Source organism: Pseudorca crassidens, chromosome 9 (genome assembly GCF_039906515.1).
Source record: "Pseudorca crassidens isolate mPseCra1 chromosome 9, mPseCra1.hap1, whole genome shotgun sequence".
NCBI classification, from domain to species: Eukaryota; Metazoa; Chordata; class Mammalia; order Artiodactyla; family Delphinidae; genus Pseudorca; species Pseudorca crassidens.
Window position 1 is genome coordinate 15,712,379 of NC_090304.1, and position 25,970 is coordinate 15,738,348.

The following is a 25,970-nucleotide window of genomic DNA, read 5'->3' on the forward strand; positions in this document are numbered from 1 at the left end:
CGGACGGATGTGGGTTCAAACCGTGGCTCTGTCTACCCATCACTGTCACTTAACTTTTCTGAGCCTCAGTTCCCTCATCTGTAAAATGGGCTAATACTTCCTACTTCCCAAGCTGTACTTCTCAGCACCTTTCTAGGCTTAAGAGCTATTTTGGCTTTGGGGACATTTGACGAGAGAGAGACAGACAGAGAGGGAGGTGAGTGAGACACAGTAAAGGCAAAGTGCTGCACACACAGGTATACACAGGTATGTTTTCTCTCATAGGTCCTGGGGGGAAAACACAGAAAAGATGGAGAGCGAGGAGGGCAAGGGCAGGTCTGTAACTCCAAGAATTTGGAGGTGCAGGGTAGGGGGTAGAGGGGGTCTTCCACCTGAGACCCAGCTAGAGGCCACTCGGCCAGGGGAGGAGGGGGCACTGCAGGGCCTCTGGGCCCTCCCCACTCTGTCCTTCAGTCCCTCCACCTCCCCAGTCTCTTCCCCTCTGTACCTGTCCCTCTCTCTGTTGGTGGCCTCCTCCAGCCTTCCCCTCTGTCCGTCCCTCCCTGTTTCTGAGACCAGCTCTCAGGCCTCTCCCTCTCATATCCTGAGGGCCTCAGAGCACCCAGGGCACTCACTCCAGACACAGGGCCCGGACTCCAGCACGGCCAGTCCTCCCCGTGGCGGGCACCTGGCTCCAGCAAGGCGTGGCCCGGGGGCCCCATTTCCACAGTCAGCTGCAGGGGTCCAGGCCCTCCGGGGCTGGGAGGAAGGGCTGCACCTCCCACATGGCAGGCAGAGCCCAAGCCCCAAGTTCCCAGGCAGGGCGGCGGCCATTTAACCCACCCGGACACCTGGCAGTTGGGGCAGGAAAGCGGGTCACAGAGGAAACCAGCACAGCCTGTCAGGGATCCCTGTCCAGGGCTCCCTGGGTCTCTTGGGTCCTCAGGGATTGCTAAGGAGCGGGGCTGGGACGGCTCCAGCTCCCCTAGACTGGGCTCAGCCAGGGTGGCCTTGGGCCTCAACACCTGCTACACCCTCCGGAGATGTTCTGGCTTCAGAGGCATGGGAGACTGAAGGGGGCATTGGCTGTGGGGCAGGTAAAAAGAGAGGCAGGGGAGAGTGAGAGAGGCAGAGGCAGAGATGAGGGAAGAGAGACAGAGAATGGCAGGCAGAGAAGGACAGACAGATACCAGGTGAAGCCTCCCGTGCAGCCAGGGCTCCAGCCCACAGACCTCAGGCCCTCTCTGGTCTCCACGGGAAGCCCCCGGGGGGACCTGAAGCAGAAGCTCACCTGGCGCGCAGGCCTCGCTGGCCCAGGCAGGACCCCACCCTGGGAGCCAGCCCAGCTCTGCCCTGCAGCCCACCCGGGCTGTTCACCACCCTCCCGCCCCCAGTCTTCAACAATGGCCCATCCCTTCCCCGGACCATTCTTCTTAGCCTTGGCCTCCCCCAGATTCTGGGAGAGCCAAGCGGTGCCTGGACAAACACACCCACCCCGTCACACACACACACACACACACACACACGCGCGCGCGCGCACACACACACACACACACACACACACACACACACACACACACGCACCCCTCCGGAGACTCGTGAGCAGGCTGGGTCTTTATCACCAGAAAGGTGCTGGAGCCACTCCCAGGCCCTACGGGAGCTGAGGCAGGGTGAGGGACTTGACCTCAGCCCGCAGCGTCTAAGGCACAATGAGTACCCAGGTCCCACACAGCCCCATGGAATCCCCCCAACTCAAGCCCTGGGGAGGAAAAAGCAAAGCCCAGCCAGGTCCTCACTATCTCATTCCTCTCCCTTAAACCTCAACTTCCCCCCCTCAGCAATGGGGACAGTCCCTACGCCAGCCCCAGAAGCAGGGATACTGCCCCTGCAACCCTGGAGACCTAGGACTCCGCCACCCTCGCCTCCTCTCAACCCACTTCCCACTCCCAACTCCAGGGGCGTGCCTACACTGAGGGCTGGGGGACGGGGCTGGGCAGAGAGGTCGTGAGTCCCCACTGCGGGCTGTGAAAAGTCCTTTCCCCTCTCTGGGATGACAGCAATTCACTCCTACCTTACAGGGAGGAGACAGGCTTGAGGAATCAGAATGCTCCAGCACAACAAAGGGAACCATGGTGATTATTATCACCGCGAGAAGGTTCCAGGCCATAGAGAGGTAGGAGGGGTGTGTGCACACAGACAGAAACGGAAAGGAAAGGGGCTTGGTCCTACTGGAAGGGGTCTGTGCCCCCGGTGAGCCCCAGGGGCCAGGGGTGGGGTTCTGAGAGTTCTCAGCGCAGGGACCTTGAGTCAGGCAGGGCTTCAGGCCTGGGCCGGCTCCCTGAGCTGCACAGGAAGAAACGAGTCCAGACGGATGGTGACCCCGTACGCCAGGCCCAGAGCCAAGAGCACAGCAGCCTGGTGAGCCTCCAGGTGGCCAGAGGGAAAGGGGGCTGTCTGTGCCGCAGCAGGAAAGCGGACATGGAAATGAACTGGGACTGGCCGGACTCCAGGCTCCTGCGAGGGAGCACGCAGCACTTCAGGTCACCTGGATTCCCACCCCCACTCCTCCAGCTCTCCCAGGAAGCCCTGTGTGACCCTGAGAACACAGGTCACAGGCGTATGCCCCCTCCACAGACCTGGAAACTGAGGCTCTGGAGGTACTGTGCCCAGGCTCACAACGTGAGGCTGGCAGAGCCTGTTTGGAGCTAATTCTGTCCCTCTGCCCAATCCTTCCCCTGTTATCTGCCTCGAATACCTCCCAGCTAGAGAAGATAGAGTTCAGGCCTGACACCAATGCCCAACCAGACACCCATCCCAGGGGATTGGGTGGGTGGAGGAGGAATGAAACCCAAGCTGACTGCAGGCAAGGGGAGGGATCTGCACTTCCCAAGCACCTGGAACCCACGAGACAGCAGCAGCAGGTGTTTTGCATATTGCATCTCACGCCAGCCTCACAGTGGTTGGTGAGGAAGACAGCTTTCTTATTTTTATAAAGAAGCCAGTGGTTAGAGAAGAGAAGTGGCTTGCTCGGGTGGGGCGGGGGGGAGGGGAGCCAAAGTATGAGTCACAGGTCTGAGGCTGACCCTGAGGAACTCAGCTGTCCCCAGCCCATGCAGACCCAGCGCCCTGAACCCTGCCAGCCTGGCAGACCCCCCAGGGCTTGGGCCCAATGGAACCACAGTCCCTGCTCTCATGGCCACCCTGGTGAGTTATCTAACCCTGTTAGCCAGTTTACTCATTGGACAGAACCCAAGACAGTTGAGTTGGCTTGGCCACAGGGAAGAAGGCGGCTAGAACTGGGTCTGGAGGGACAAGGAAGATGCAGATCAGGAGATAAGGGATGAGCTGAGGGCATTCAGGCTGAACCACAGGGCAGGGGCACCGAGGCCTTAGAGGCTGGAAAATTCTGTATCGTGTATCTGGAGGGCAGGCACAGTCCTCAGAGCAACCAGGAGCTGAGGTGGGAGGGGGACCGTGGCCAGACCCCCCTTCCCACCAGGGACCTCAAATGTCCGGGTCTGGGCAGGAACCGGTAACAGGGGCAGCCTGGACCACCCTATCTTCCTTCCCCAAGGTTTCTGGCCCAGAGTGAGGATCTCCAGCCAGCCTTTCCCGGGGTCCTGGGCCCCTGGCACCCAAGAGCCACCACCCCAACTAAGAGCCCTGGGATCCACAATCCTGAGCTGAGAACAGAGGAGCCCAGAGTTCTCCCTCCTTACTGAGGATGCAGCTTGGGGTGACGGACCAGCCTCAGGACGGGGAGCAAAGACAACACAGATTCAAGTCCTGGCTCTATCCCCTCCTCAGCTGTAGGATCCTGGGCAACTCACTCACAGCCTCTGTCGTGATCTGTAAAATGGGCTCAGTAATAATATCCTCCCTGCCTATTTCATAAGGTGCTGGGAGGCTTGCAGGAGTAAGTACGTGAGAAAATGTGCACTGCTAAAAGCTATAAAGCATAAGGTATCATTCTGAGGTGAATGAAGTATGATTTGAACTGGGTCTCCTGGTGGCTGGGCCAGGGTCCTCCCACTGCAAGACCCTGCGTCCCAGGGGAGCCCTGCCCCTCGGGCTGACCCTCTTTGCAGGGATGGTGGTGGAGCACAGGCTGAGTCCCCCACATCCCAGCTCCTTCCGTCCAGGATCCGCTGCCACTCCAGACCAGGGGGCCAGCCTTGGAGTTTGGAACTGAAAGCCCAGATCTGCCTCCTTCAGCTGTGACGTTGGGCAAGTCATTTCAGCCCTGGCAGCCTCAGTTCCCTCATCTGTAAATGGGGGCTGATGATAACCTCTGCTGGGGGGAGGGTGCTGCTGGGAGGATGACCTGACATCACGGCTGCAAAGTGCCCAGGGCCGGGCCTGGCACACATCAGATGCTCAACAGGTGAGGGTTCTCTCCCCTCCCTCTGCTGTGCCCACCACACAGTGCCCAGGCTCAACCAGAGAAAGTTTCTAGCCTCCCGGAAAAGTGGCCCAGAACAATAACTGGGAACATGAACTGGCTGGAGAACACTGGATCTCAGAAGAAGATCACGTTGCTGAATGGTTAGTGGGGGTAAAAAGTAGAGCAAGACCCTGGCTCAGAGATGATGGGGAACCTGCCTTCCCAGCCCCCTCAATTGGAGTCCCCCAGGGCAGGCACAGGGTTCAGGGAAGGCACCTCTGCTCCTGCATCACACCTGCATGAGGTAAGCCCAGAGAGTGTGTGTGTGTGTTGGGGGGGGGCGGGTGGGGAATGAGATTCAGGAGGAGCAGGGAGAGGTGACAAGGCCAGGGGTCCTGTATTAGCGCTCCTGCCGGCTTTCAGAGCATCCCTGGATCTATCAGATCGTCTGTCAGAGCCTCAGTTTTCCTTTCTGTAAAATGGGGATGGTGGTAATCATCTTATCCTCTTGCACATGGCTACTGGAGAGTGCATACTGGAGAAGGGGTGATGAAGTGGGGGTAGGGGGAAGGTGAGTTCAGATCTCACCCAAGCCTTTATTAAACAAGGCAAGGTTCCTATGGGCAGCAGCCCCAGGAGCTGAAATTCACTACACAGCCTCCCCTGCCCCAATCCACTACTCCATTGGTTCTCAAAGTGTGGTCCCACACCCAGAGCAGCAGCATCTCCTGGGAACATGTTAGCAACACACATTCCTAGGCTGCGCCCCAGACCAATGGAACCAGAAACTCTGGGGGTATGATCTGTGCTTTAACAAACCCTCCAGGAGACTCTGAGGTATATCATGGTTTGAGAACCACTGCGCCAGCCCATGACCCCCCCAGCCCTACTCCAGAGAAACCTCCTCCTACCGACTCATCTCACTTTCCCTGGCTCCCAGAAGGCTGTTGGGGAGGAAGGAGTCACCATGGAGAGAGGTCATTAAAGAGTAAAGATCCCATAATTAGTTAATGACACCGCAGGCTCCCGGAGAGGAGGAGGGTCCAAAGTCAGACTACAGTGGAGGAGGAACAGCTCCTCCATATCTGTCTTTCTCTTTCTGTCTGACTCCTGTGCACCCACACACGCCCCAAGAGCCTGCCCCCTTCCCTCCGTGAGCTTGCTAATCAGCACAGAGGGACGGACAGTGCCTCTCGCCCCAGGAGAGCTGGAGTGACATGCGCGGGTACACGCTGGTGCGTATCAGGGAAAGGGCTTTCTCCCAAGAATCTGGTCCTTGGACCTTGAGTTTAAAAACCATCTGACGAGACAGCCACTTCGAAGAATTCAGTCTGTGAAGATCATTAAAGTTGAGAACAAAACAGACGTACGGACCAGCTGGTCACTATAGCAATGTGGGTACTAATGAAAAATTCTAAACAGCCTAAGTGTGCAACAGCAGGGGAATGCTTAACTGGGTCACGGCAGATCCACGTGGTATGATACTAGGGAGCCGGGAAACACGCTGTGGAAGAATATTGAATAACGTGGAAAAATCCTCCCTCTACAATGTTAACATAAAAGTGGCAGCACAGGAAGTGGTTCACAGGGTATGATCCCAATCGTGTGTGTGTGTGTGTGTGTGTGTGTGTGTGTGTGAACACCAAACTGTTCACAGGACATCTCTGAGCGGTTATTTCCTCCTTTGCATCTGTTCTTCACCCTCCAACTTTTCCCACAAAACTATGTCTTCAATGGGCCTTTTTTTAAAGGGTCCATTGGTTCAGGTAGAGATGAAGGCTTTTTAAAAAAGCTGACAGAAATGGATTGGGATTGACACACACACACTACAATGTATAAAATAGATAACTCACAGGAACCTACCGTATTGCACAGGGAACAGTGCTCAACACTCTGTAATGACCAAAATGGCGAAAGAATCTAAAAAAGAGTGGGTATGTGTATAACTAATTCACTAACACAACATTGTAAATCAACTATGCTCCAATAAAAATTAGCAAAATAAACAACAACAAAATGTTGACAGAAATGTCTCTTTCTGGCCTGAGGGTGGGGCGGGGCGCTACAAGGGAGGTCTGGTTACCCTCCCCCACACCCAGAGAGCCTTCATACTCCACATGGTCCCCAAGTGGTCCCCAAAGCATGATCAGGACCAACAAGTCAAGGGAGAGTGGGTTTGTTCAAATTCTACACAGTATTTTTTAAGAGTCAGATATGTCCAGACATGAAAGGTAGTGAGCTCTCCAAGCCTTGAGGTGTGCGAGCAAAGGCTGAATGTTGTCCATGGGATCGGACTGAGTAGGTAGGTTGACTCAATGAACTGTAATGCTGCTCACAAGACTACGACCTTGTGACTCTAGTCACGAGGCTCCATCTTTGCCCTCATGCTAAGTCAAAAGCACCCAGGTTGAGGCTGGGCTCAGACTGTCTTATAGAGGACCAGGCCCATAGAGGCCTAAGGCCCTCCTGACCCCCAGATCTCCAAACAGCCCTGGAAAGCTCCTTTACTCCAGACCGGGGACCTCGGTCTTTGGGGAGGAGGACTCTGTCATTTCCTCAAAGGGGTGGAAGGCGCAGCATTCGTTCATCACTATCACCCTCATCAACCTCTGGCTTGTATGGAAGGAGTTTTACGTGCTGGGCCCACCACTAAGCATGTTACCCAGAGCCATTATCTCATTTAATCCTCACCGAAACTGGTGAGAGAGGGGATCAGAGGGGCATTTGAGAGCCCCTGAATGACACAGCCTCCTGCCGCAGTTACTCCTCTGCTGTGAGTTCAGAGAGGTCAAAGCGTCAGGGAGGTGACTTGCCTACGTGACCGTCAGTGACCCAGGGCCTAGCTAGCCACCCACTCATTTGCGGTGGGATCTCAGACAAATCTGTCATCCTCCAGCCCCACTGAGTTTCTATTTCCTTTATAAATGAGGACGTCTCATCATGTCCCGTTGCAACAACATTCTAATATTCCATATCCTAAGACAGTGGGTGGGAGAGTAATTTTCCGACTTCAGTAGTAGAATTACTCATTGCTACCATTACTGTTAGCAACGTCAAATTAACATTGAGTGTTTGCCTACCAAGCATCGCTGGAAGCGCCTTGTACTTATGAGGAGGAACACGTATTTCTCTCTCCACTTGTTTCCCTGAGGAGGGACCTCTACAGGGAGAACACCTCTGGCCTCGCTCCACCCACTTCTTCGCTTCAGGCCAGGACCCCAGCAGTGGGTTATCTGATTGGTTCATCTGGGAGACGTGCTGGGCACGCTCGGCGGCTGCCCGCAGGCAGCGTCCATTCCGGGCTGCTCCTCTGCATAATACCAGCCCCTGCAGGGAGGTTGGCCCCTGTTCAGAGTTGCCTGTGACCGGACCGGAACTCTCCCAGTTCCAGGGCAGACGGTTAGCCAGCCCTCTGGGGACTGGATCTAAAGCCACGTTCTCGGGGCTTCCTTTGGAGCTCCATCTTTGTCGACTGTTCTTTTCACTTGGTTCCAAATTCAGAAGAAGAGGGCTTCCCTCACACCTTAAACAAGTGTGAAGCTCCTTTAACCTTCACAGCACCGCTCTGAATTAGGTATTATTATTATCCCCATTTTACGCGTGAAGAAAGTAAGCCCGTCGGCGTCAAGGATTGTTGAGAAGCTTTCTAAACGCCAGGCGGCACTTGGGGTGTGTCCACCACAATGGAAGCAGGATTATGATCCCATTCAGAATCTGACTCTTGTCTCCCTCCAAAGACACTCCCTCAGTCTTCTGAGGCTTAACAAATTGACATTCACTTCAAACCAACACCCGACCCCCTTTTGAAATAAATATGATTTGTTAACAACAACAAGAACTTCAATATGATCCCACGTTCATATAATGCATTTTTGTTTAAATATTTATAGTACGTTTTTTGATAGCTTTATTGTATAAGTGTGTTCTTTCTTTCTTTCTTTCTGGAGCATAAAAATAATATGGGCTTACTGCAGAAGATTCAGAAAATGGGGAAAAGTAAAAAAAAAAAAGTCTGTAATATGATCTAGATAACCCCATTATGTGTATACTTAAATGTTTCACCTACTTTTTAGCCTCGTTGAGTGCCATTGTGGGGGGCTGCCCTGTCGTTCTGTGTCTGCAGTACCTCTGTGACAGTGTGGGAACCTGCCCACCTACTGTGGCTGTCTCAGGGCAGGAGAACAGGCTGGGCACCCAGAAGTCCTTTCCCTGAATAAAACCCTGCAGCTCCGCACTGTGATATCACATGTGCCTGTCTCACAATAGCCAAGTGCAGCAAATGCAGGATAATAGAGTTTTGCAGCCCAAAAAGGGCTGCAACTTGCCCAAGGTCACATGGCAAGTAAAGGATGAGCTGGGATCAGAACCCAGGTCTCCAAATTCCCAGACTCAAGCCATTCACCAAAGACTTAAATCCTGCTTCCTATTAATAATAGCAACGCTATCCAAAACATCTGGTCCATATAAAGCACTCACTGTGTGCCAGGCACGTCTCACAAATGCTTCACGTACACTGATTCGTATCATTTTCAAACAACCCTATGAAGTAAGTGTTATAACCAACTCCATGTTAGATGCTGAAACTGATGTACACAGGGGTTAAGACACTTGCCTAAGGTCTCACCCAGCAGGTAAAGAGCAGAGGCAGAAATGAGCATCCCTGGGCACTTTGATTCCAGAGTCCACGACATTGCCTATGGTTCGTCCTCCACTCTCCTGGGCCAGGGCCAGCTGGACCCCAGGCAGGCTTCTGGAGCATTTCTGCCTGAGGAGTAAGCAAACTGGCCTAGGAGGTCACTCCCCTGGAGCAGCTCACTCTGCAACGTCACAGCAGAGCCAGGAGCCGAACCCAGGCTTCCTAATGCCCAGCTTCCGGCACTTCGTCCACTTTTCTGCATGGGTCCTATGAGCCTAGGTCCAGAATCTTCAGGAACTCCCACCCCAGATCACCTCTTGACACAGAAGGGAAAGTCAGGGGTGGGGCCCAAAGAAAGGCAGAAGCTCCCACTTCCAGGAAAGAAGCCAGAGGAGAGAGTGGCGGGGCCCCCCAGAGCTGCCCACCTGGTGGTCTCCAGGGATAAAGTCAGGGGTGGGCCTCCTGGAGGGCATCCTCCCATCCCCCAGCCCTGCACCCACGCCTCACGGGGCAGGAACACCTTCCACAAATAACTGCTGACTTGAACGTGCCTTTTCTGGCTGAGTCGGGCTTCACTAAGGGCCAGAGTGGCTCCCACAAGGCTGGGGCTGGAGGAAGTTGGGCTCTTCCCCTCTCAGGAGGGGAAAGGCTGGGCCTCATGAGGGAAGCCGGAGCCCGGGCTGAAGAAATCCCAGGCCAGCCACACCATTCCCACCTCCCTGGACCCCGGTTGCAGGCACGGGACGGGCAGGCCTGAAGGGCAAGGCAGGGGCATCCAGACCCTGCTTCCCAGCTTCGCCTTTGCCAAAAGGAGCCACCGAGGATCTGGCTCTGAACTGGGTCCTACTGGGCCACCCTGAGGAGAATCACTTATTCATTCAACCAACATTTCCTGCGTGCCCGCTGTGGGCCAGGCCTTGTACCAGGAGTCAGGACGCAGAGATGGATGGGGCAGTCCCTGGCTGGGAGGGTTCACAGAGATACTCTATATGCCACCAAACAGCAGCAAAGAGGCAAGTACTCAGTGTAGGCAAGCGCAGAGGAAAGAGGGGAAGGGAAAGGAGGGGTTTTGGAGAAAGTCTGCCACTGACGTTCAGACCTACTTCCCCTCAGGAAGCTCAGAGTCACGGTGGGGAGACCCAGCCACCCCCGGGAAGAGCACCACGCAGGTGGGAATGGCTGGTGTCTTGGAGCACGTACACACACGCTGGAGAGGCGCAGAGGGCCCATACGGAAGGCGGCTGCTCTGGGGAATGTCTCTGGGGGCCTGAGAAGCAGCCTAGTATAAGCCTTGAAGACTGGCCAGGTGAAGAAAATAAGGGCAGCAGCAGCCCTCATTCATGGAGGATACACCATGTGTAGGTAGAAAATTGCAAAGTGCTTCACATGCACTTTTTTTTTTTTTTTTTTTTTTTTGCGGTACGCGGGCCTCTCACTGTTGTGCCCTCTCCCGCTGCGGAGCACAGGCTCCGGACGCGCAGGCTCAGCAGCCATGGCTCACGGGCCCAGCCGCTCCGCGGCATGTGGGATCTTCCTGGACCGGGGCACGAACCCGTGTCCCCTGCATCGGCAGGCGGACTCTCAACCACTGTGCCACCAGGGAAGCCCCAACACATTCACTTTTTTGTTTTATCCTCACGTCACCCTATGAAGTAGTTACCATTATTATCCCCAATTTAGAGATTCAGAAACTGAGGCTCAGAAAGGGTCAGATAGCTAGGAATGGTCAGGGCCAAGAGTTTGCTCCAAGTCCAACTCTTCACCACCATGCTGTCCCATCTCCCTAATCTGTGGACAGGCAGAAGGTAGACAAGGGTGCTTCAGGTGGGGGGCAGGCAAGGTTAGGAGGTGGAATTGTCCAGTTCCACTCTGTATTGAGACCCTGTGTTGTATGTGTGTGTGTGTGTGTGTGTGTGTGGTGTGTGTGCACTCACATGTGCCCTACTTTACAAACGACAGAGTCCAGGTTACAGAATCCCCTGAGAGCCAAGTAAAGAACAGGCCATTAGCAGAGGAGGGAAGGAAAGCCCAGAGAGGAGAAGGAACTCATGAAAAGTCACACAGCCTGTAAACAGAAGAGCTGGAACTAACTCTAAGAACCAGAAGACAGGCCTCTTCCCTCACCTCAGCTGCGTCTCCATGTCAGCACAGAGTGAATCAGCTGCTGACAGGAAAACCACAGTGTAGGGGGAACCCCAGGGGTGAGTCAGGAACCAGACAGCCCCCAGACACCAGCGGGGCCGTCACAGAGGCCCTGGGCCTGTGGCTGGCCTCCTCACAGGCAGCATCAGGGGCCGAAGGGAAGAGGGAAGCAAGTGTAGCATGGAGCTCGGCCAATGTTTACCTCCAGGCTTCCCTCCCGGCCCCTCAGATCCAGGCTTAGAGGAGGGGAAGCCGGTGGGCAGGGCAGTTCCTGCTGAGATTAAACCGGACCCCCAACCCTGGCCCCGGCCTGTCGCACACAGGGGCCCAGGCTCTTCCCTCCCGCCCGCCTCTCACACAGCCAACTCCTGACTGTTTGATTCTTCCGTGAAATCATAACCGCCCCCTGAGTTTCCCATGGGGTGGAGGAAGTGGGTTTAAAGAATTGGAGCAGGGGGTCAAAGCTGAGCCCAAACCAGGGGGTGTCCGCTGGCCCCAGATGCTCGAAATCGAAAGGAAGGCTCGGGGCTTGGGGCTGCTCTGCCCTGGGCCAGGAGGGGCTGTCTGGTCCTCAGGGTGAACAGGGGCTGCATCCCCAGGGTTGGAGGGTAAGAGAAGGGGGTGAGGCGCTTCCAGGAAGTGGTTCAAAAGTCTGAGGCCATAGAGAGAGGGGACTGCCCCACATTGCAGAAACTTCAGAGGAGCCCTGGAGGAACCCAAAATCCACCCCCCTGCCGCATGTGGGAACTTTGTGCCCCCGCTGGCTAACCTCTCACCCTGGCCTTCCCTGGGCTGGGACTGAGAGGGAAGAGCTGCAGGTACCTCTTTCCAGCCGCCCTGCTCTCCCGCCCCCCCCAGCCCCTGCTGACTGGCTCAAGTTCCCTTCACTTGGCCCAGAGGCCTCCCCTTCATGGGCAAACACAGAGCCTTCTTGGGCAGCTCCCTCTCTATCACTCTGTAGCACTTGTCACCCTCCCCAGTGCTCACCTTCTTGAGCACCCGCTATGCACCAGGGTCTAGGCTCCATGGGGGATCGAAAGAAACAAAGGGCACCCACTGGGACACTTGCTCCCCCTCCCCTCCAACAGTGTCTTTCCTATCCCCCAGCTGCAGACATCCCCAAAGCCCCCCAGGCCCCTGCTTCTCCATCATCACAGCCATCGGTTCGTTATCCCTTGACCACTGGGTCCTGCACCCCAGAGCATCTGGCAAGACTATCTTTCCAAAAGTGCCACCCTGACTATGTCACTCCCCTGCTCAGAAACCTTCAGCGGCCCTCACTTTCTACAAATCAAATCCAAACATCTCACCTTGGCATTCAAGGTCTTCTACAAGTTGATCCAACCGACCATTCCCCCTTCGCATCCCTGCACAGTCCCAGCTCCTCAGCCAGACTGATCAATCTAGCAGTTTCCTAAAAATCCCCGGAACCCTCTGGTTCCCTTTCCCATCGGATCTGAACCCTGGTCTTGGTGGTTGTAAAAGTACCGAGCTGTGCTCATAGTGTCTGCTATATAGTATGTGGGCTACTTTCAAACAAGGTTGAAAAAAAAAAAAATCCCCTGAACACACTGACCTCCTTGCCTTCCCCTCGGCAACCTCCTCTTCCCAAAACACTATATTTGCTGTGGCTACTGAAACCTTTGCAATCTTTAGGGCCCACCCAAAACTCCACTTCCTCCATGAAGCTTTCCTAAAGATCCCTCTGACCCTTCATCTATCTCCTATCACAGTCCCCTTGTCTAAGTTCCTCACCAGATGGTAAGCAACTAAGGATGGGGTCAGTGTGTCATCGTCCATCATTCATCACATGGGGTGGAGGGGTGGTAGGAGGACTTCCCAGTAGATGTTTACTAAGCACTGTTTGAAATGAACATCTCCTCCCTGCCCTCCTCACAGGCAACACCTACTGACCCCTCTCCCTCCCCACCAGACCAAACTCTAATCTTAAGCCACTCAAATGCTTGGAGAGGGGAGTCTGGGGCCCCAAGTTGATCCAAGCCCAACCAGGACTTGGGATCCCAGGCAGAAAGTCCTGTTCAAGTCTCACTACCTCCCTTTCTCCCGTGTCTCACCTGCCCTGAGCACCACCCTGCCATACATACACAAGCTGTTTCCTCCACATAGCACAGCCCTCAGTCAAACACTGTCCCATAATGTTTTCCAGCTGGTTCCACAGTGTAGGGCTCATCTCCCCAGGAGATGCAGGGAGCCAGCCACCTTCAGTGCCCAACCCTGATCAAACAGATACAAGGTGCCCACACTGGCCCTCACCTCCACCCTGAGCCAAGCATGCAATGGAAGAGCTGGATTCTGGCCACCAGACCAGTACAAACCCATGAGACCTCATCTGGCCTTGAGCTCTGGGTGTGAGTTATCCTCTCCAGCAGAGGCATGGTGGGGATGGGGACCTCACTGTCAGCAACTCAAAATGAGGGCAGAACCCAGAGGCTAGTTCACCTCTGTATCACCTAGCTCCATCTAATATAGAGTAGGTGCTAAGTAAACATTTGGAGGTTTATTTAACGGGACACCTAACAACTGCAAGCAATATTACTGAAAACTCAGCTACTCTTTGGTCCAGATGACACATTCCCCAACCCCAAAATGGACAAAGTGATGCTGGTGGCAGGTGGCAAGTTTTGGCTCTCACAAGGTCAAGAGGAGCTGCAGCCAGCCCTCCAAAAACAGTCTCATTCCCAGGCAGGAAGCCAGTCTATCACCTGCCCATCCACATCAGAGCAGCTGTCATACAATGAGGCCTCACTGGGTGCCTGGCGCCTTGCTAAGCACTATATACACATTATTCTATTAAGTCCTTACTACTACCGTTGAGTACCATCACTACCCCCATTTAACAGATGAGGAAACTGAAGTTTGAAGGGGGAGTGGAATCCAAATTTGGTCCCAAGTCCTTGACCACCGAACTAGGCTGCCCAACTACTATGGCCCCTGGCACAGAGCACCTACCGCCACCAGGGACAGAAACCTCCAGCCCAAGGAAGGGACCCTGGGCATGCAGCAAGAGCCCCGGCTCTGGGCTTGACTCTGGGCCCAATGTTTGCGGGGTTTTCCCTTGTCTTCCCCACTCACCCGGATAAGAACTTGTCCCCTAGTTTCCGCCAGGGGCCTCCCAAGCCAGCTCACTTGGAAAAGCCCTGGGAGGGGGACAAATGCCCTGCTGAGTTTCCCACCCCAAGTCTTACTAGGCTCTCAGAGCTGGGGGGAAGGGGAGGCTGAAACCTCCCTGACTTGGGCACCCACCCCACCCCCACCCCCCCGGCTCTGCCCCCGGTTCCCAGGCCTGTGGGTTCAAGTCCCATGCGAGGAGCTAGTGTGACCTTTAAAGCAATTCGCTTCACGCTCGCAGAGAGTTCACTTTGCTCAGTGTCACTCTGCAGGGAAACAAACTGTAGTCTGGGCGACGCAATCCGAATACCTGTTGAGTCCGCTCTCACCTGCCAGCCTCACCTTCCGGGGTTTCAGTGAGAAAGGGCAGTAAGAACACGGAGTCCACCTAGTCCAACCTCCTCCTTTTACTGGAACCCGAGAGGTCCTGGGCAAGGTCGGGGGACGCGCCCGGGCTCACACAGCTGGAGCACGGAGGAGCCGGAGAACTGGGGGTCAGGACTTGGGAACTTAATTAAGCTCCTTCTCACCCACCAGCTGCCTTCTTGGCCCGACCTGTCACTTGTTGCGAGAAAACTGCCCGAGCGGCCTCTGGAAGTGGGGACGAAAACTAACTTTGCTCGTGGTTGCCGGCAGGCCTCCCCCGACCTCCTTCTCACCTGCTGGCTCTGCTTTTTGCTCCGCGCTGCAAGCCTGGCGTCGCCCGCTCGCGCCCCAGTCAGCGTCCGACTGCGCAGCCCTGGGTTCAGTAGCTCGATCGTCCCCCTCCCGGCAGTCGTCGGGGAACGCAGAGGCTTCGGCCAGGCCCCGCCCTCCGGAGGCCACGCCCCAGACACACCCCCTCGGCCTCCTGACTTGGGCCCGCCAGCCCCGCCCCCAGACCCTGCAGGAATGTTGACTGGCTTCCAGCCGGATCGGGCTCTGTCCGCTACGGCCTCCCTGCTCTAACCGGCCAGCCCCGGCCCGGGTCCTGCGGGGGATGGAGCTACGCCCCTCGCCCCGCCCCGCTACGGCCCAACTTCACCCTGTGGATGGGGCCCTCCCTGGGCCTGCCTCCTCGGCCGGGTCTTCTGCGCCCCTCCAGGCCCCGGGCCCTGCCCGGATAAAGCCTTGTCTGGGTGGGCATGAGCCTCAGCCCTGCCGGGTGGGAAACCTCACTCCCAGCGCTTCCTAATGGTCCCGCCCCTCCTCGGCCTTCCTCAGCCTTCCCACGCTCCTCCCAGGCAGCTGGCCACTTCCTTAGGCCCTCCCACCACCCCCGCCTCCGACTCCCTCTCCTCCGGGCTTATCCCCGCCCCCGGCCCTCCTAGCTTGAGGCCTCTCCCCAGGAACGCCCCTTCCTCGCTTCACCGCCTCCCTAATCTTGCCCTGCCCTACACTGGCAACCCTACCCGAGGCAGGCAGGCGTCCGGATCCCCACGCTGGCATTCTGGGGCGGGTGTATCCGGGTGCAACCGGGGAACGGCGTGGGAGCGGTTTGCGTTCCAAGTCCGGGCCTCTACCAGGAGGTGGCTTGGGCCCAGGCACTTTTTGAAAATACTAACAGCCACCACTGATTGAACTTTTGCCAGGGGCCAGGCTGTGTGCCAAGCTGTGGCTTAGAAAAGTACTTTAAAAGTACTGCCCGTTGAGTTTGCACAACTCTGTGCAGATGTTGCGCCCATGTTACCAATGAGCAACTTGAGGCTTAGAGAAGGGAAGTCACGGCCTCTGAGTCTCACAAGGCTGGTGAGCAGGACCCAGTCCCAGGCCGTGAATCACAAGGCCTGATGCTGCACCAGCCTGCCTGGACTGGCCCCTGGAGGAGTAACCCGGACCAGCCGTCTGCTGAGGCAGTGCTAGCAGGCTGCCAGAGGTAAGGGAGAGGGCATGGGGTGATGAGCTGGGGGGCAGCAGGGGCTGCTGGTCCATCCCTGAGAAGCTGGCTTTCTCCCTTGAGAAGTGGCTCAGAATTAAGATGGGCTGCAAAAGATCTCCGGATGGCTGTGGTACCCCCACCTGCATCCCAGCCCTCCACACACCCAGACCCCAGGGACCAGCCTCAGGTCCCTGGGTTATGACCAGAGCCATTGAGCTGTGCAGCTGACAAAGCTCTTTCACTCCCATTATCTCACTGGCATTTCACAAGGACGTCATTGTGGGGAAGGTCTGATTGTGCCGGTCTTGCATGGGTGGAGCAGGGCGGGGAGCTGGATCCCCGCCCAGCACGGTGGTTCCCGAAGCAGGTCCTTGGACCCGCAGCAGCAGCAGCATCTGGAAACTTGTTAGGAATGTGTGTTGGGGGCCCCATCCCAGATCTACTGAGTAAGAAACTCTGGGGGATGAGCCTAGCAGTTCGCTTTATCAAGCCTTCAAGGTGATTCTGAATCACACTTCAGTTTGAGAACCACTGTTTAGCATAAAGGTGAAGAAGTCAGGGTGCTCCGAGAATCACACAGACCAAGTAGCCTCCCGGGAGCCTTGTGACCCAAGGCGAGGCAAGGAAGGTACTTAACGCCTCTAGACTGAGCCGTTAAAAGGGATATCATGGGGCTTCCCTGGTGGCCCAGTGGTTGAGAGTCCGCCTGCCGATGCGGGGCACGCGGGTTCGTGCCCCGGTCCGGGAAGATCCCACGTGCCGCGGAGCGGCTAGGCCCGTGAACCACGGCCGCTGAGCCTGCGCGTCCGGAGCCTGTGCTCCGCAACGGGAGAGGCCACAACAGTGAGAGGCCCGCGTACCGCAAAAAAAAAAAAAAAGATATCATGATAATAAAAATAATAGCAATCTCGAGGGTGGCTGTTGAGGCTTAAATGTGGAAGTGCTCGTGAAGTGTTTCTCCACTCTTGCACACTGTGCATGCTCAGTAAATAAATGTTTTCTTTCCAGTAAAAAGTCCCTTTCATAGAATCTCCACACCAAGCCGGAGGAGTGGGGCTGGGGAGTTCTTTAAGCCCAGAAGTGTCCCATACTGTTGCCCTTCCTACAGAAGGACACCATCTTTCCTGCAAGGGGCCAAGAGCCTAAAAAGCTCTAGATGATGTCGATGCTACGGGTCCAGAGACCATACTTCGGGAACCACAGTGCTATTCTGTCTTGGCCTGGACTCCATCTCCCACCCTAGCCAATCCGTGCAAAATGGGCATGAAATACCTTCCTCTCCTACCTTGCTCCGGGTCCCCTCCCCTCAAGCTGGGGGTGTTGGTGATGGTGATTGGCAGGTGGCAAAACAGCTGGATTCCATCAGCAATGCCCCCCTTCCCCCAGGCAGGCATTAGATCACATGAGTCCCTTCTGCCACCCCTTCCTGTCTCCGTCACTCCAGATTAGAGATGGAGGCAGCTGGGGCAACATGGAGGGCAGTCTGCAGGCAGCTTCTGGAATCTCTGCCAGACTCTCCCAGCATCCTTTGCAGCCCGTAGAAGAGGGTTTCCCATAGGAGTTACAGCCTGGGGCACTGGTCCTGTACCACAGAGCTACTCTGAAATGTTGATAGCGAAAACCGAGGCCCACATATATATCTAAACATTTAACAGACTGTAAAATAAAATATGTCTATTCTCCTGCCTTGAGAAGTATTCTTTATAATGACCAAGGAGGCCATGTTGAAATTTAGAATCCTCGTACTCTTTGTAATTCTATGCAGGGACATGGTGGGTGTCGGGGTGAGTCAGCCCTGACACTAGTCTTCAGCACACCCGCCCTAATTCTCTTCCTAGCACCATCTGTGTCCTGTGTCACAAGTAGCCTAGGACTCAGGCCTGTGAACACCTCAGCTCACATACCCAAACTCTGTCCACACACCTTGCCTATAGCTACCACTCAAGTCACCCCTCTAGGGGTGCACACGGGGCCATGTTGTACCCTCAGACGGATGGACCTGGAGAAGTTGCTTGTGTAAAAGCCCTAAAGCTGGGCTTGGGCCGTTTAGGCAGAGATTTCTAGGTTTTCAGATACCTGAAGCATGATGGAGGAGGAGGGTGGGGTGCAGGCTTTGGGTGGACACAGGTGGATTTCCTGTCCAGGTCTGTGGGTGGCGCTGCCATTCAGCTTTGTCTTCCCAGCACCCAGCCAAATGCTGGGCACACACTGGGAGCTTAACGGACAGTCAATGAATAGATGTGTGTCTCAGTTATTTACTGAAATGTCAAATTGGGTTGGTTTTTCAGCATTTCCTCTCTTCCAGCGGGAGTCAGGCTTCACCGTGACTTACCTCGGTCACTTTTCTAGGCAGAGAGCACAGCCACCTCTAGTGAGAGATTACTTCCATCTTTTGGGAAATTCTCCAGTCCATTCCAGAGGTGAAACCAGGAGTTTTGGAGGCAGGAAAAGGGGCAAGAAGAACCACTCTAGGGAGTTCCCTGGTTGCCTAGTGGTTAGGGTTACAGGATTTCACTGTTGTGGCCTGGGTTCAGTCGCTGGTCGGGGAACTGACATCCCTCAAGCCACATGGCATGGCCAAAAAATGTCAAATGGCCAACTTGGAGGTAGGGGAGATGGTGGTTATAAGACCTCAAAAGGGTATGGCCATGGGGTTCCTAGCCTCCCAAAGATTCTCCACCCCAAAGGTGGCAAAGCAGGAGAGCTGAAGGTCCTTGTGGACAGGAACATGGGTGTCAGGGTCTCATCGGTGTCTGGGCCTAGGAAAAGCCCCAAGGCTCTTGTACAGCTCTGGGAGGAAAGAGGAGGAGAGGGATGGGGGAGAGTGGTGCATCTGTTTCCTATTGTTATGTAACAAACCACCCAGTCATTTATCTAGCCCATAAATCTGTCATTTGGGGTACATTCAGTGGGGAAGGCTTATCTCTGCTCTAGACAATATCAGCTGATTCAGCTGGAGGTTGAGGATCCACTTTCTTTTTTTTTTTTTTTTGCAGTACGCGGGCCTCTCACTGTTGTGGCCCCTCCTGTTGCGGAGCACAGGCTCCGGACGCGCAGGCTCAGCGGCCACGGCTCACGGGCCCAGCTGCTCCGCGGCGTGTGGGATCTTCCTGGACCGGGGTACGAACCCGCGTCCCCTGCATCGGCAGGCGGACTCTCAACCACTGCGCCACCAGGGAAGCCCGAGGATCCACTTTCAAGATGGTGCACCCACTCAGCTGGCTAGCAAGTTGGTGCTGGCTGTCAGCTGGGAGCTCAGCTAGAGCTGGCGCCCAAGGCCTCAGTTCCTCCCGATGAGGCCTCTCGGCAGGCTGCTGGGGCCTCTTCACAGCAAGATGGCTGGGTTTCAAGAGCTAACAGAGAACAAGATAGAAGCATATGGCATTTTATGGCGTTTTATGACCTAGCCTCAGAAATCATGTAGTATCACTTCCTTTGTATTCTATGAGCGGAGGCAATTACGAAAGCCCACCTGGTTCAAGGGGAGGGGACATAGTCTCCTTCTCTCGATGAGGGGTGACAAAGTTCTAGAAGCACTTGCAGGGCAGACAATATAGTTGCAGATATTCTAGTTGGTGGGAAACTCAATCTGGAAAACACAGTCTGTCCCAAGTGGGACCTCGGAATGACTGGAGTAGATATTCCTCTGGTGGGAACTGAGAGTCTGAATTCAGCTGATTTAAAGAAAAAGGGGCCCAATATTTTCTTACACAACCATTTGTGCACAAATGAATCAGAGGCCTGGCAGCAGACGCTTAGTCCTGAGTGTTTAGGTTACTTAGGACCATCCTTCTTCAGAGAGTACTCAGAACAGATTGAGCACCTCCCTCCCTTCGCCCTGCATGGTTTCCTTAACATTATAAACTTAAATAGCACCCCTGGATCCTCATCACAACGACCCTAGGAGGTACGTACTATTACGATGCCCATTTCCAAGATGTGGGAATGGAGGCATTGAGAAGGTAAGTAACCAGCTCAAGGTCCTACAACTAGTAAGTGACAGAGGAAAGAGAAGTAATAGTTTATAGCCAACTTAGTTTTCGGTTGCAGAAATTGACCATAACAGGAAAAGCCCAAGTTGCATAGGACCTAGGTACCCAGATTCTGACCACCAACACTAAGCCATGTGGTCTATTCCTAAAGGCTCACACTGCATCAAAGAGCACCCCCCAGGGCCTTGAAAGGACCCTGCTTCCCGCCTGAGAAGCAGAAAGAATGCTGGTCCCGGACGCTGGACATAAATCTGCTCTATACTCTGTCCTCTTGCTGCGTCTTGGGCCAGGAAATGGTTAATTGCAATTTATCAAGCCTGAGTCTATTGCTAAGCACAGTAACTCCTGCATTTGAATGGGTTCAACAGGGCCAGGGCCTTTCTTCTCCAAAGAGCTGGATGGGGATCTAAACTCTGAGCCCCTTAGAGCTGGGTTGTAGCTGGGACAGGATCCAAGTTCCCACCAAAGAGGCTGAGCCGTTGATTTTTTTCCATCTCAGCCATTTAACAAAGATCATTTAGACCCCTGCTCAAATCCCCCCCTGCCCCCTGCTACATCTGAAGTTCCAGGGGTTAATCTCACGCAGCCCTGGCCTCAGTGGGGCTTTCAGCACTGTGGGCAAGCTGACCCAGAAACCAGTGCAGTGGTGCCCCACGGTGTTACCATACCAAGAGCAACAGCAAAAATAATAACAGAGCCTCCATTTTTAAAGCAAACTCTTACCATGCTCCAGACAATTTAAAAATGACCGGGTATATTTGACTAATTTGATAACAAGCATTTGTGTAGCGCTTTACATATTATGAAGCTTTTTTTTTTTTTTTTTTTAACAACTGTGGCACTTGGGTAACTTTGAAACTATTGAGTGATGTCTCCACATCCACAATTCCCTGTTATGCCTGTTGTTTTCCCCTTTCAGGCATCAGGTCAACCCCACGGCAGGAGTTGGGTACCCCAAGCAGTCATGAGCCCCCATGCCAATGTATGTTAGTTTATTTATTTATAATCGAGATGTATGCACTAATTTGCTACCATTTGGCATATTCTGAGCCATACACAAAGCAAAATTTGAAAAGACAAGATAAAAAGTTATTTAAAATATTCAAGATATACAAAAATAAAAATCAACAAATATAAAGCAATCCTAATCATTTTCTCCTTGAACCCCAGTAGATCCCATGAGAGACCATTTCTTGTGACCTCTGTGCCCACAGGGAAGAGTTGTTGGAGCAGAAAAGCAGAAAACAGAAAAGGCTTCTCTGGACAACCCTGTTTTGGTGTCTCCAGATACTCCTAAGTCCCTGAGACGGATGGGGAGCTGCTACCAAAAGGGGACTAGAAATGGCAGCTCTCACTCCTGCCATTGGGTGGAGCTGCGCAAAACCAGCGTGAGATCCTTCCCTGAAACAGGCACAAGGCTAAAAAGAACATTCCTGTGGCCCAAGGAGCCAATGGTGTAGACAGTCTCCTCATTGTAAGGCTGAGAACGCCAAGGCTCAGAGAGTTGAGTTGAAAAAGTTTTGCATTTGTCACAGGTATTTCAACATTGGGGGATTTCATAACATTTAGACATACAGCTTCTGATAAAAAACAGAAAAACCCAAACAACCTGACGTGCATCCTGACAGGGCAAGAGCTGGTGGACATGAGTGTGGTGTCCCCTTCATTTGTAACAGCTGGCCACAGTCCCCACCACTCCCCATTGCCCACCCGACCTGGTTTCCTCATTTTTGTGACCTGCCTAGTCCCCATGGGCAGCTGAGGTTGCAGTCCTGGGCTCAACAGATGCTGGCTGAATTGGCATTTGTACTGAAAGCTCTCTGAGTGTCAGCGCTGCCACAGAGACCTCTGTAGGAAAACACCACAGTCTTTCCTTCCCTTCTCTCCATGACCCTCCCTAAGAAAACTACGGTGTTGACACAGTCCTCCTCTCTGAGAGATGGTTTATGTTCAAGTTCCTGCCCTGATAACTTTCTAGCCATGTGACCTTAAGCTTGCATCTTCACCTGTCTGGGTCCGTTTCCTCACCTGTAAGTTGCAGGCAATGCACACCAAAAAAAAAAAAAAAAAAAATCCACACGCTTCCCTCCAAAATGAGCATTTAGCGCCCTCTGGTGTCCATACCACCCAGTGCAGCCAATCAAGAGAAACCTGGAGTGAGACCAGGAGAAGAAAGCCTGGAGGGACAGGAGGGACAGGGGAGGGTCCCCACCTCCCACCCTGGGCCTCAGGTCAATTCACGCTCCCAGGAGCAGAGTGTAGGCACCGCTTGAGAGCCAGGCGAGGGCAGACATGGAATTAGGTCTCCTTAACAGGTTCCAACTGCAGATTCCCCACCCAGCCCGGACAAGGAACTTGGTGTGGGATTTACCAGCCAATGCTAGTTGGCCTGCAGTCCCCCTGGGTATCTGGAGGCCTCGAAGACCGATGACTCTTGTTTAATAATGGTAATGAAGTAATATTAATTCTAGTAAGCATTGTAAGCATACGAAATACAGTCTAGTTGTTCATGCAGAAAAATTTACTACAAGGTACTTGCAAAGCCCCCTGAATTGTTGAGTGGGGAACTGGGGTTGGCTGGAGAGTCAGGCTCGAGCTCAGTTTCCAGAAATAAGACCTCAGACTACGCTGAAGCACCAGCCTAATAAGAAAACTGTCACTGTCACATCCTCCATCCGATGCCCCTCTACCCCAGGAAGTCAACTTTGCAAACCCCTGGAATCCTACCACCAGGAGGTTACATCCATCATGACAGCAAAACACGGAAGCTCCTCACAAAGCCTACTGCCTCTGAACCCAAACCTTGCAGCCAAGTGTCAGACCCCAGGCACCGAGGCCACTGGCCTGCAGGCTGGCTGCCAGCGAGGCTGGGAGTTAGAGTTCTGATGCCTGCTCTGGGAGGTTGAACTAGTAATGTGGGAATTTCCTCAAACATAGAAAGACTGTTCCAAAGACGCAGGGCAGCTATGAATATAACAGATGTCCACCGCAACTCCTGCTGATGGAGGGTGTACCACATGCCAAGCACTGGGCATCATCTCATCTAATCCTCATACTGACCCTCAGAGGCAGAAAAATTACCATCCCCATTTTGTGGAGAAGGTAACTAAGGCTTGGGGAGTTTAAATAATTTGAATAAGATCTCGTGGCTGGTGAGTGGCAAAGCCAGGAGCAAGTCAGGACTGCCTGACTCTAGACCCTAAAAGATATGCTATATTGTTTTCCTAAAGTGTCTCTTTTTTCCTAAAGTGACTCATGTCCCATTTACTGAGAATGAGCCAGGGAGTCTAGAATGAGGGCCTAGAAGGGAATTCAGAGGTTGTTTAACCTAACTACTTCTTTAGTGCTACTCCTTAGCCCTGTATCAGTCAGCTTTTGTGAGGTTATGCTGCAGTAACAAAGAACCCTGAAAATCTTGTCAACTTAATAACAACCAAGTTTTAGTTCTCATTGATGTTAAGTGATTGCTGAAGATTGCCATGTGTCAGGCGAGGCTCTGCTCCTTGTGTCTTTGTCATTCCTACATTCAAGAGGAAAATTTGGCCCCTCTTTGGGATATGCTGCTCTCATGAGAGAAGGAAAAAGAGCAACAACGGCCAAGCCACATGATGGCTCTCAAAGCATCTGCTCGGACGTGGCATCCATCCCTTCTGCCCACATTCCGTTGGTTAAAGCTCCACGTCAGTGGGCAGAGACCTATCCTCCCTCAGGGAGGTGCCTCTAGTCATGTGACAATGTGCGGGGCTGTCTAATCCTCTTATAGGGATGGGGAGTGGTTAACTGGGAAGCAAAGTACACTCTACCACCAGCTCTTCTAGCTCCCATAGCTGCATTCCAGGTAGCCGAGTTACCATATGAACCAGTTGCAAAGCAACCGAATGCAAAAAATCGTGCTTAACACTAACTCACACTTAATGATCATTCATTCCTTCATCCCATAAATGTTTGTTGAGTGTCTAGTGTGTACTGGGCAATATTCTAGCACTGAGAGGACAGCAGCGAACAGAACAGTCAAGGCCCTGCCTCTTGGAGCTTCTCACCTTCCAGTGAAGGACAGAAAATAATATATAATATGGCAGGTGGCAACAAGTGGATTGGAGATATTGAAGCAGGGTAGAGGGTAGGGAGTTTCTGGAAGAGGGAAGTTGTTTCATGTAACAGATCAAAGAAGCCCATCGGAGGAGGTAACATGTGAGCGGAGACCTGAATGAAGTGAGGGAGTGAGACTACCTAGAGGAAGAGCATCCCAGGCAGAGCAGGTACACGTGCAAAGGCCCTGAGGTTGAAGCTATACTGGAATAGGGTGTGTGAGGGGCAAGTAATAGGAAATGAGGCCGGAGAGGTGTCAGGGCCAGATGATGGGGGGCCTTCCCAGCTTGGGCTTTTACTCAGAGGGAAGCATTTGAGCTGGGAAATGGCATGATCTGACTCATGTTTTAATAGGATCCCTTAGGCTGCTGGGTTGTAAACAGACCTTAGGGAGGCAAGGCTAGAAGAGGGGAGACCAAGGAGGAGGCTACTGCAATAATCCAGGCAGGAGATGTTGACCTGGACCAAGGGGGCCCAGCGAGCATTCAGAAGTACACTTATCGATTTACTTATATCCCCAGGAGCAACCGGCAATCACAAGAGCAGACATTATCAACAAACGCAAAAATGATGGAGGTCATGATATAAAGGAAAAGAGAAATTACATCTATAAAAAGCCCAGTTGAGAAAAGCTCTAACAAGTGAGCACAAAATCGAGCCACTGCAGTGCTGTAAATATGAAAATAATCTGGTTCAGTGCTCTTCAAGCTTTGCGGTGATGTATATCTTCATATCTTTGTGGACGTGCGTGGAGTCCACCAGGGTGGTCCCAGGGGCGGGGCTTCGGGCTCCACTACCCCGTTCTTCGGGCAGCTCTGTGCTCCACTGTTTTGTATATATCACAATAAGACTTCTTCTGAAGAAAGGGTGACACACACACACACACTCAAAAGGACCTGAAAAAAATATTTACCCCAAATTCACTCTCTGACTAAAGAACGAAACCCTGCTCTGATGATTCTGCGGGAACACGGCGTAAAGACATTTACACCGCGGGGGGATCCGGTACAAAGATTGTGTGAGCGGCGCCAGCAGCTCAGCGGTTCTTCCCGGAGACCCACGTCCAGTGTCTACACTGTGTAACGGGCCATGAGCCGACACTGTCGTCTTCCCCACGTTATGAAGTGTAAATGTTTCCTACGAAAGGGAAAAAGCCTGAGAAGAAAGAAGGTGAGTCCGGAGACCTGGAATATCTAATCTACTTAATAGAAAAGCTTGGCAATGGAGGAAATGAGAGTATGAGACGGTGCATTTGCACATACGTGTGCCTCCAGCAGTAGCATTTTTTTTTCATGTGTAAGAAAGTAAAGGTAATTAGAAAGACGTTATTGGTTCTGGAATGCATTACCGCATTTCCTGAAGCGTGATGGGGTGCTTTTGAAAAACCTAGAGAAATGGTTGCGTGGCAGCCTGCAACCTTCATCCACCAAGGAGCCCGAGCTTCGTATCCACACAGCGTGCACCCTGAGGACAAACAGACCCGCTCGTGAGTCCAACAGAGGTTGAGTATTTAGGCAGTCGGTGTTTTAGCTGCTTCATGTTATGCAGAAATCCTTAGTCGATTATTATATATGTTTACATTGCTATTTGGGGAATCAATTGGGAATTTTGAATGGGTTAAGAGTGCATTATTTGCATTCTTATTTTTTGCACTGAGAAAAAGGAGAATGTAGTCCCTCGTGCAAAATTTACAATCTGATACTTTAGGCTTGGATGAGATTTTTATACTGAGGCACACTTCTATACGTAAAATTAAAGACC

At 53.3% G+C, this 25,970-nt stretch overlaps 1 protein-coding gene and 1 long non-coding RNA gene across 4 annotated transcripts in view; one reads left to right on the top strand and one right to left on the bottom strand.

Annotated features, from left to right (window-relative positions):
- The window catches only part of CD82 (CD82 molecule), a 52,537-nt gene extending 36,857 nt beyond the window's left edge, over nt 1-15,680 (bottom strand). The window contains exon 1 of one of the 3 annotated variants that reach the window (XM_067749318.1): nt 15,662-15,680. The gene's annotated coding sequence lies outside the window, so the exon portion shown is untranslated. Of the gene's footprint in view, nt 1-14,929; nt 15,499-15,661 lie in introns of those variants that run through there. The other 2 variants (XM_067749321.1, XM_067749320.1) reach the window with 2 other exon arrangements.
- On the top strand, nt 15,611-25,533 carry LOC137230267 (uncharacterized). Its single transcript, XR_010946070.1, has 2 exons — nt 15,611-16,125; nt 24,731-25,533. It is a non-coding gene; the product is annotated as an uncharacterized lncRNA (long non-coding RNA).
- Nucleotides 25,534-25,970: the final 437 nt, after the last annotated feature.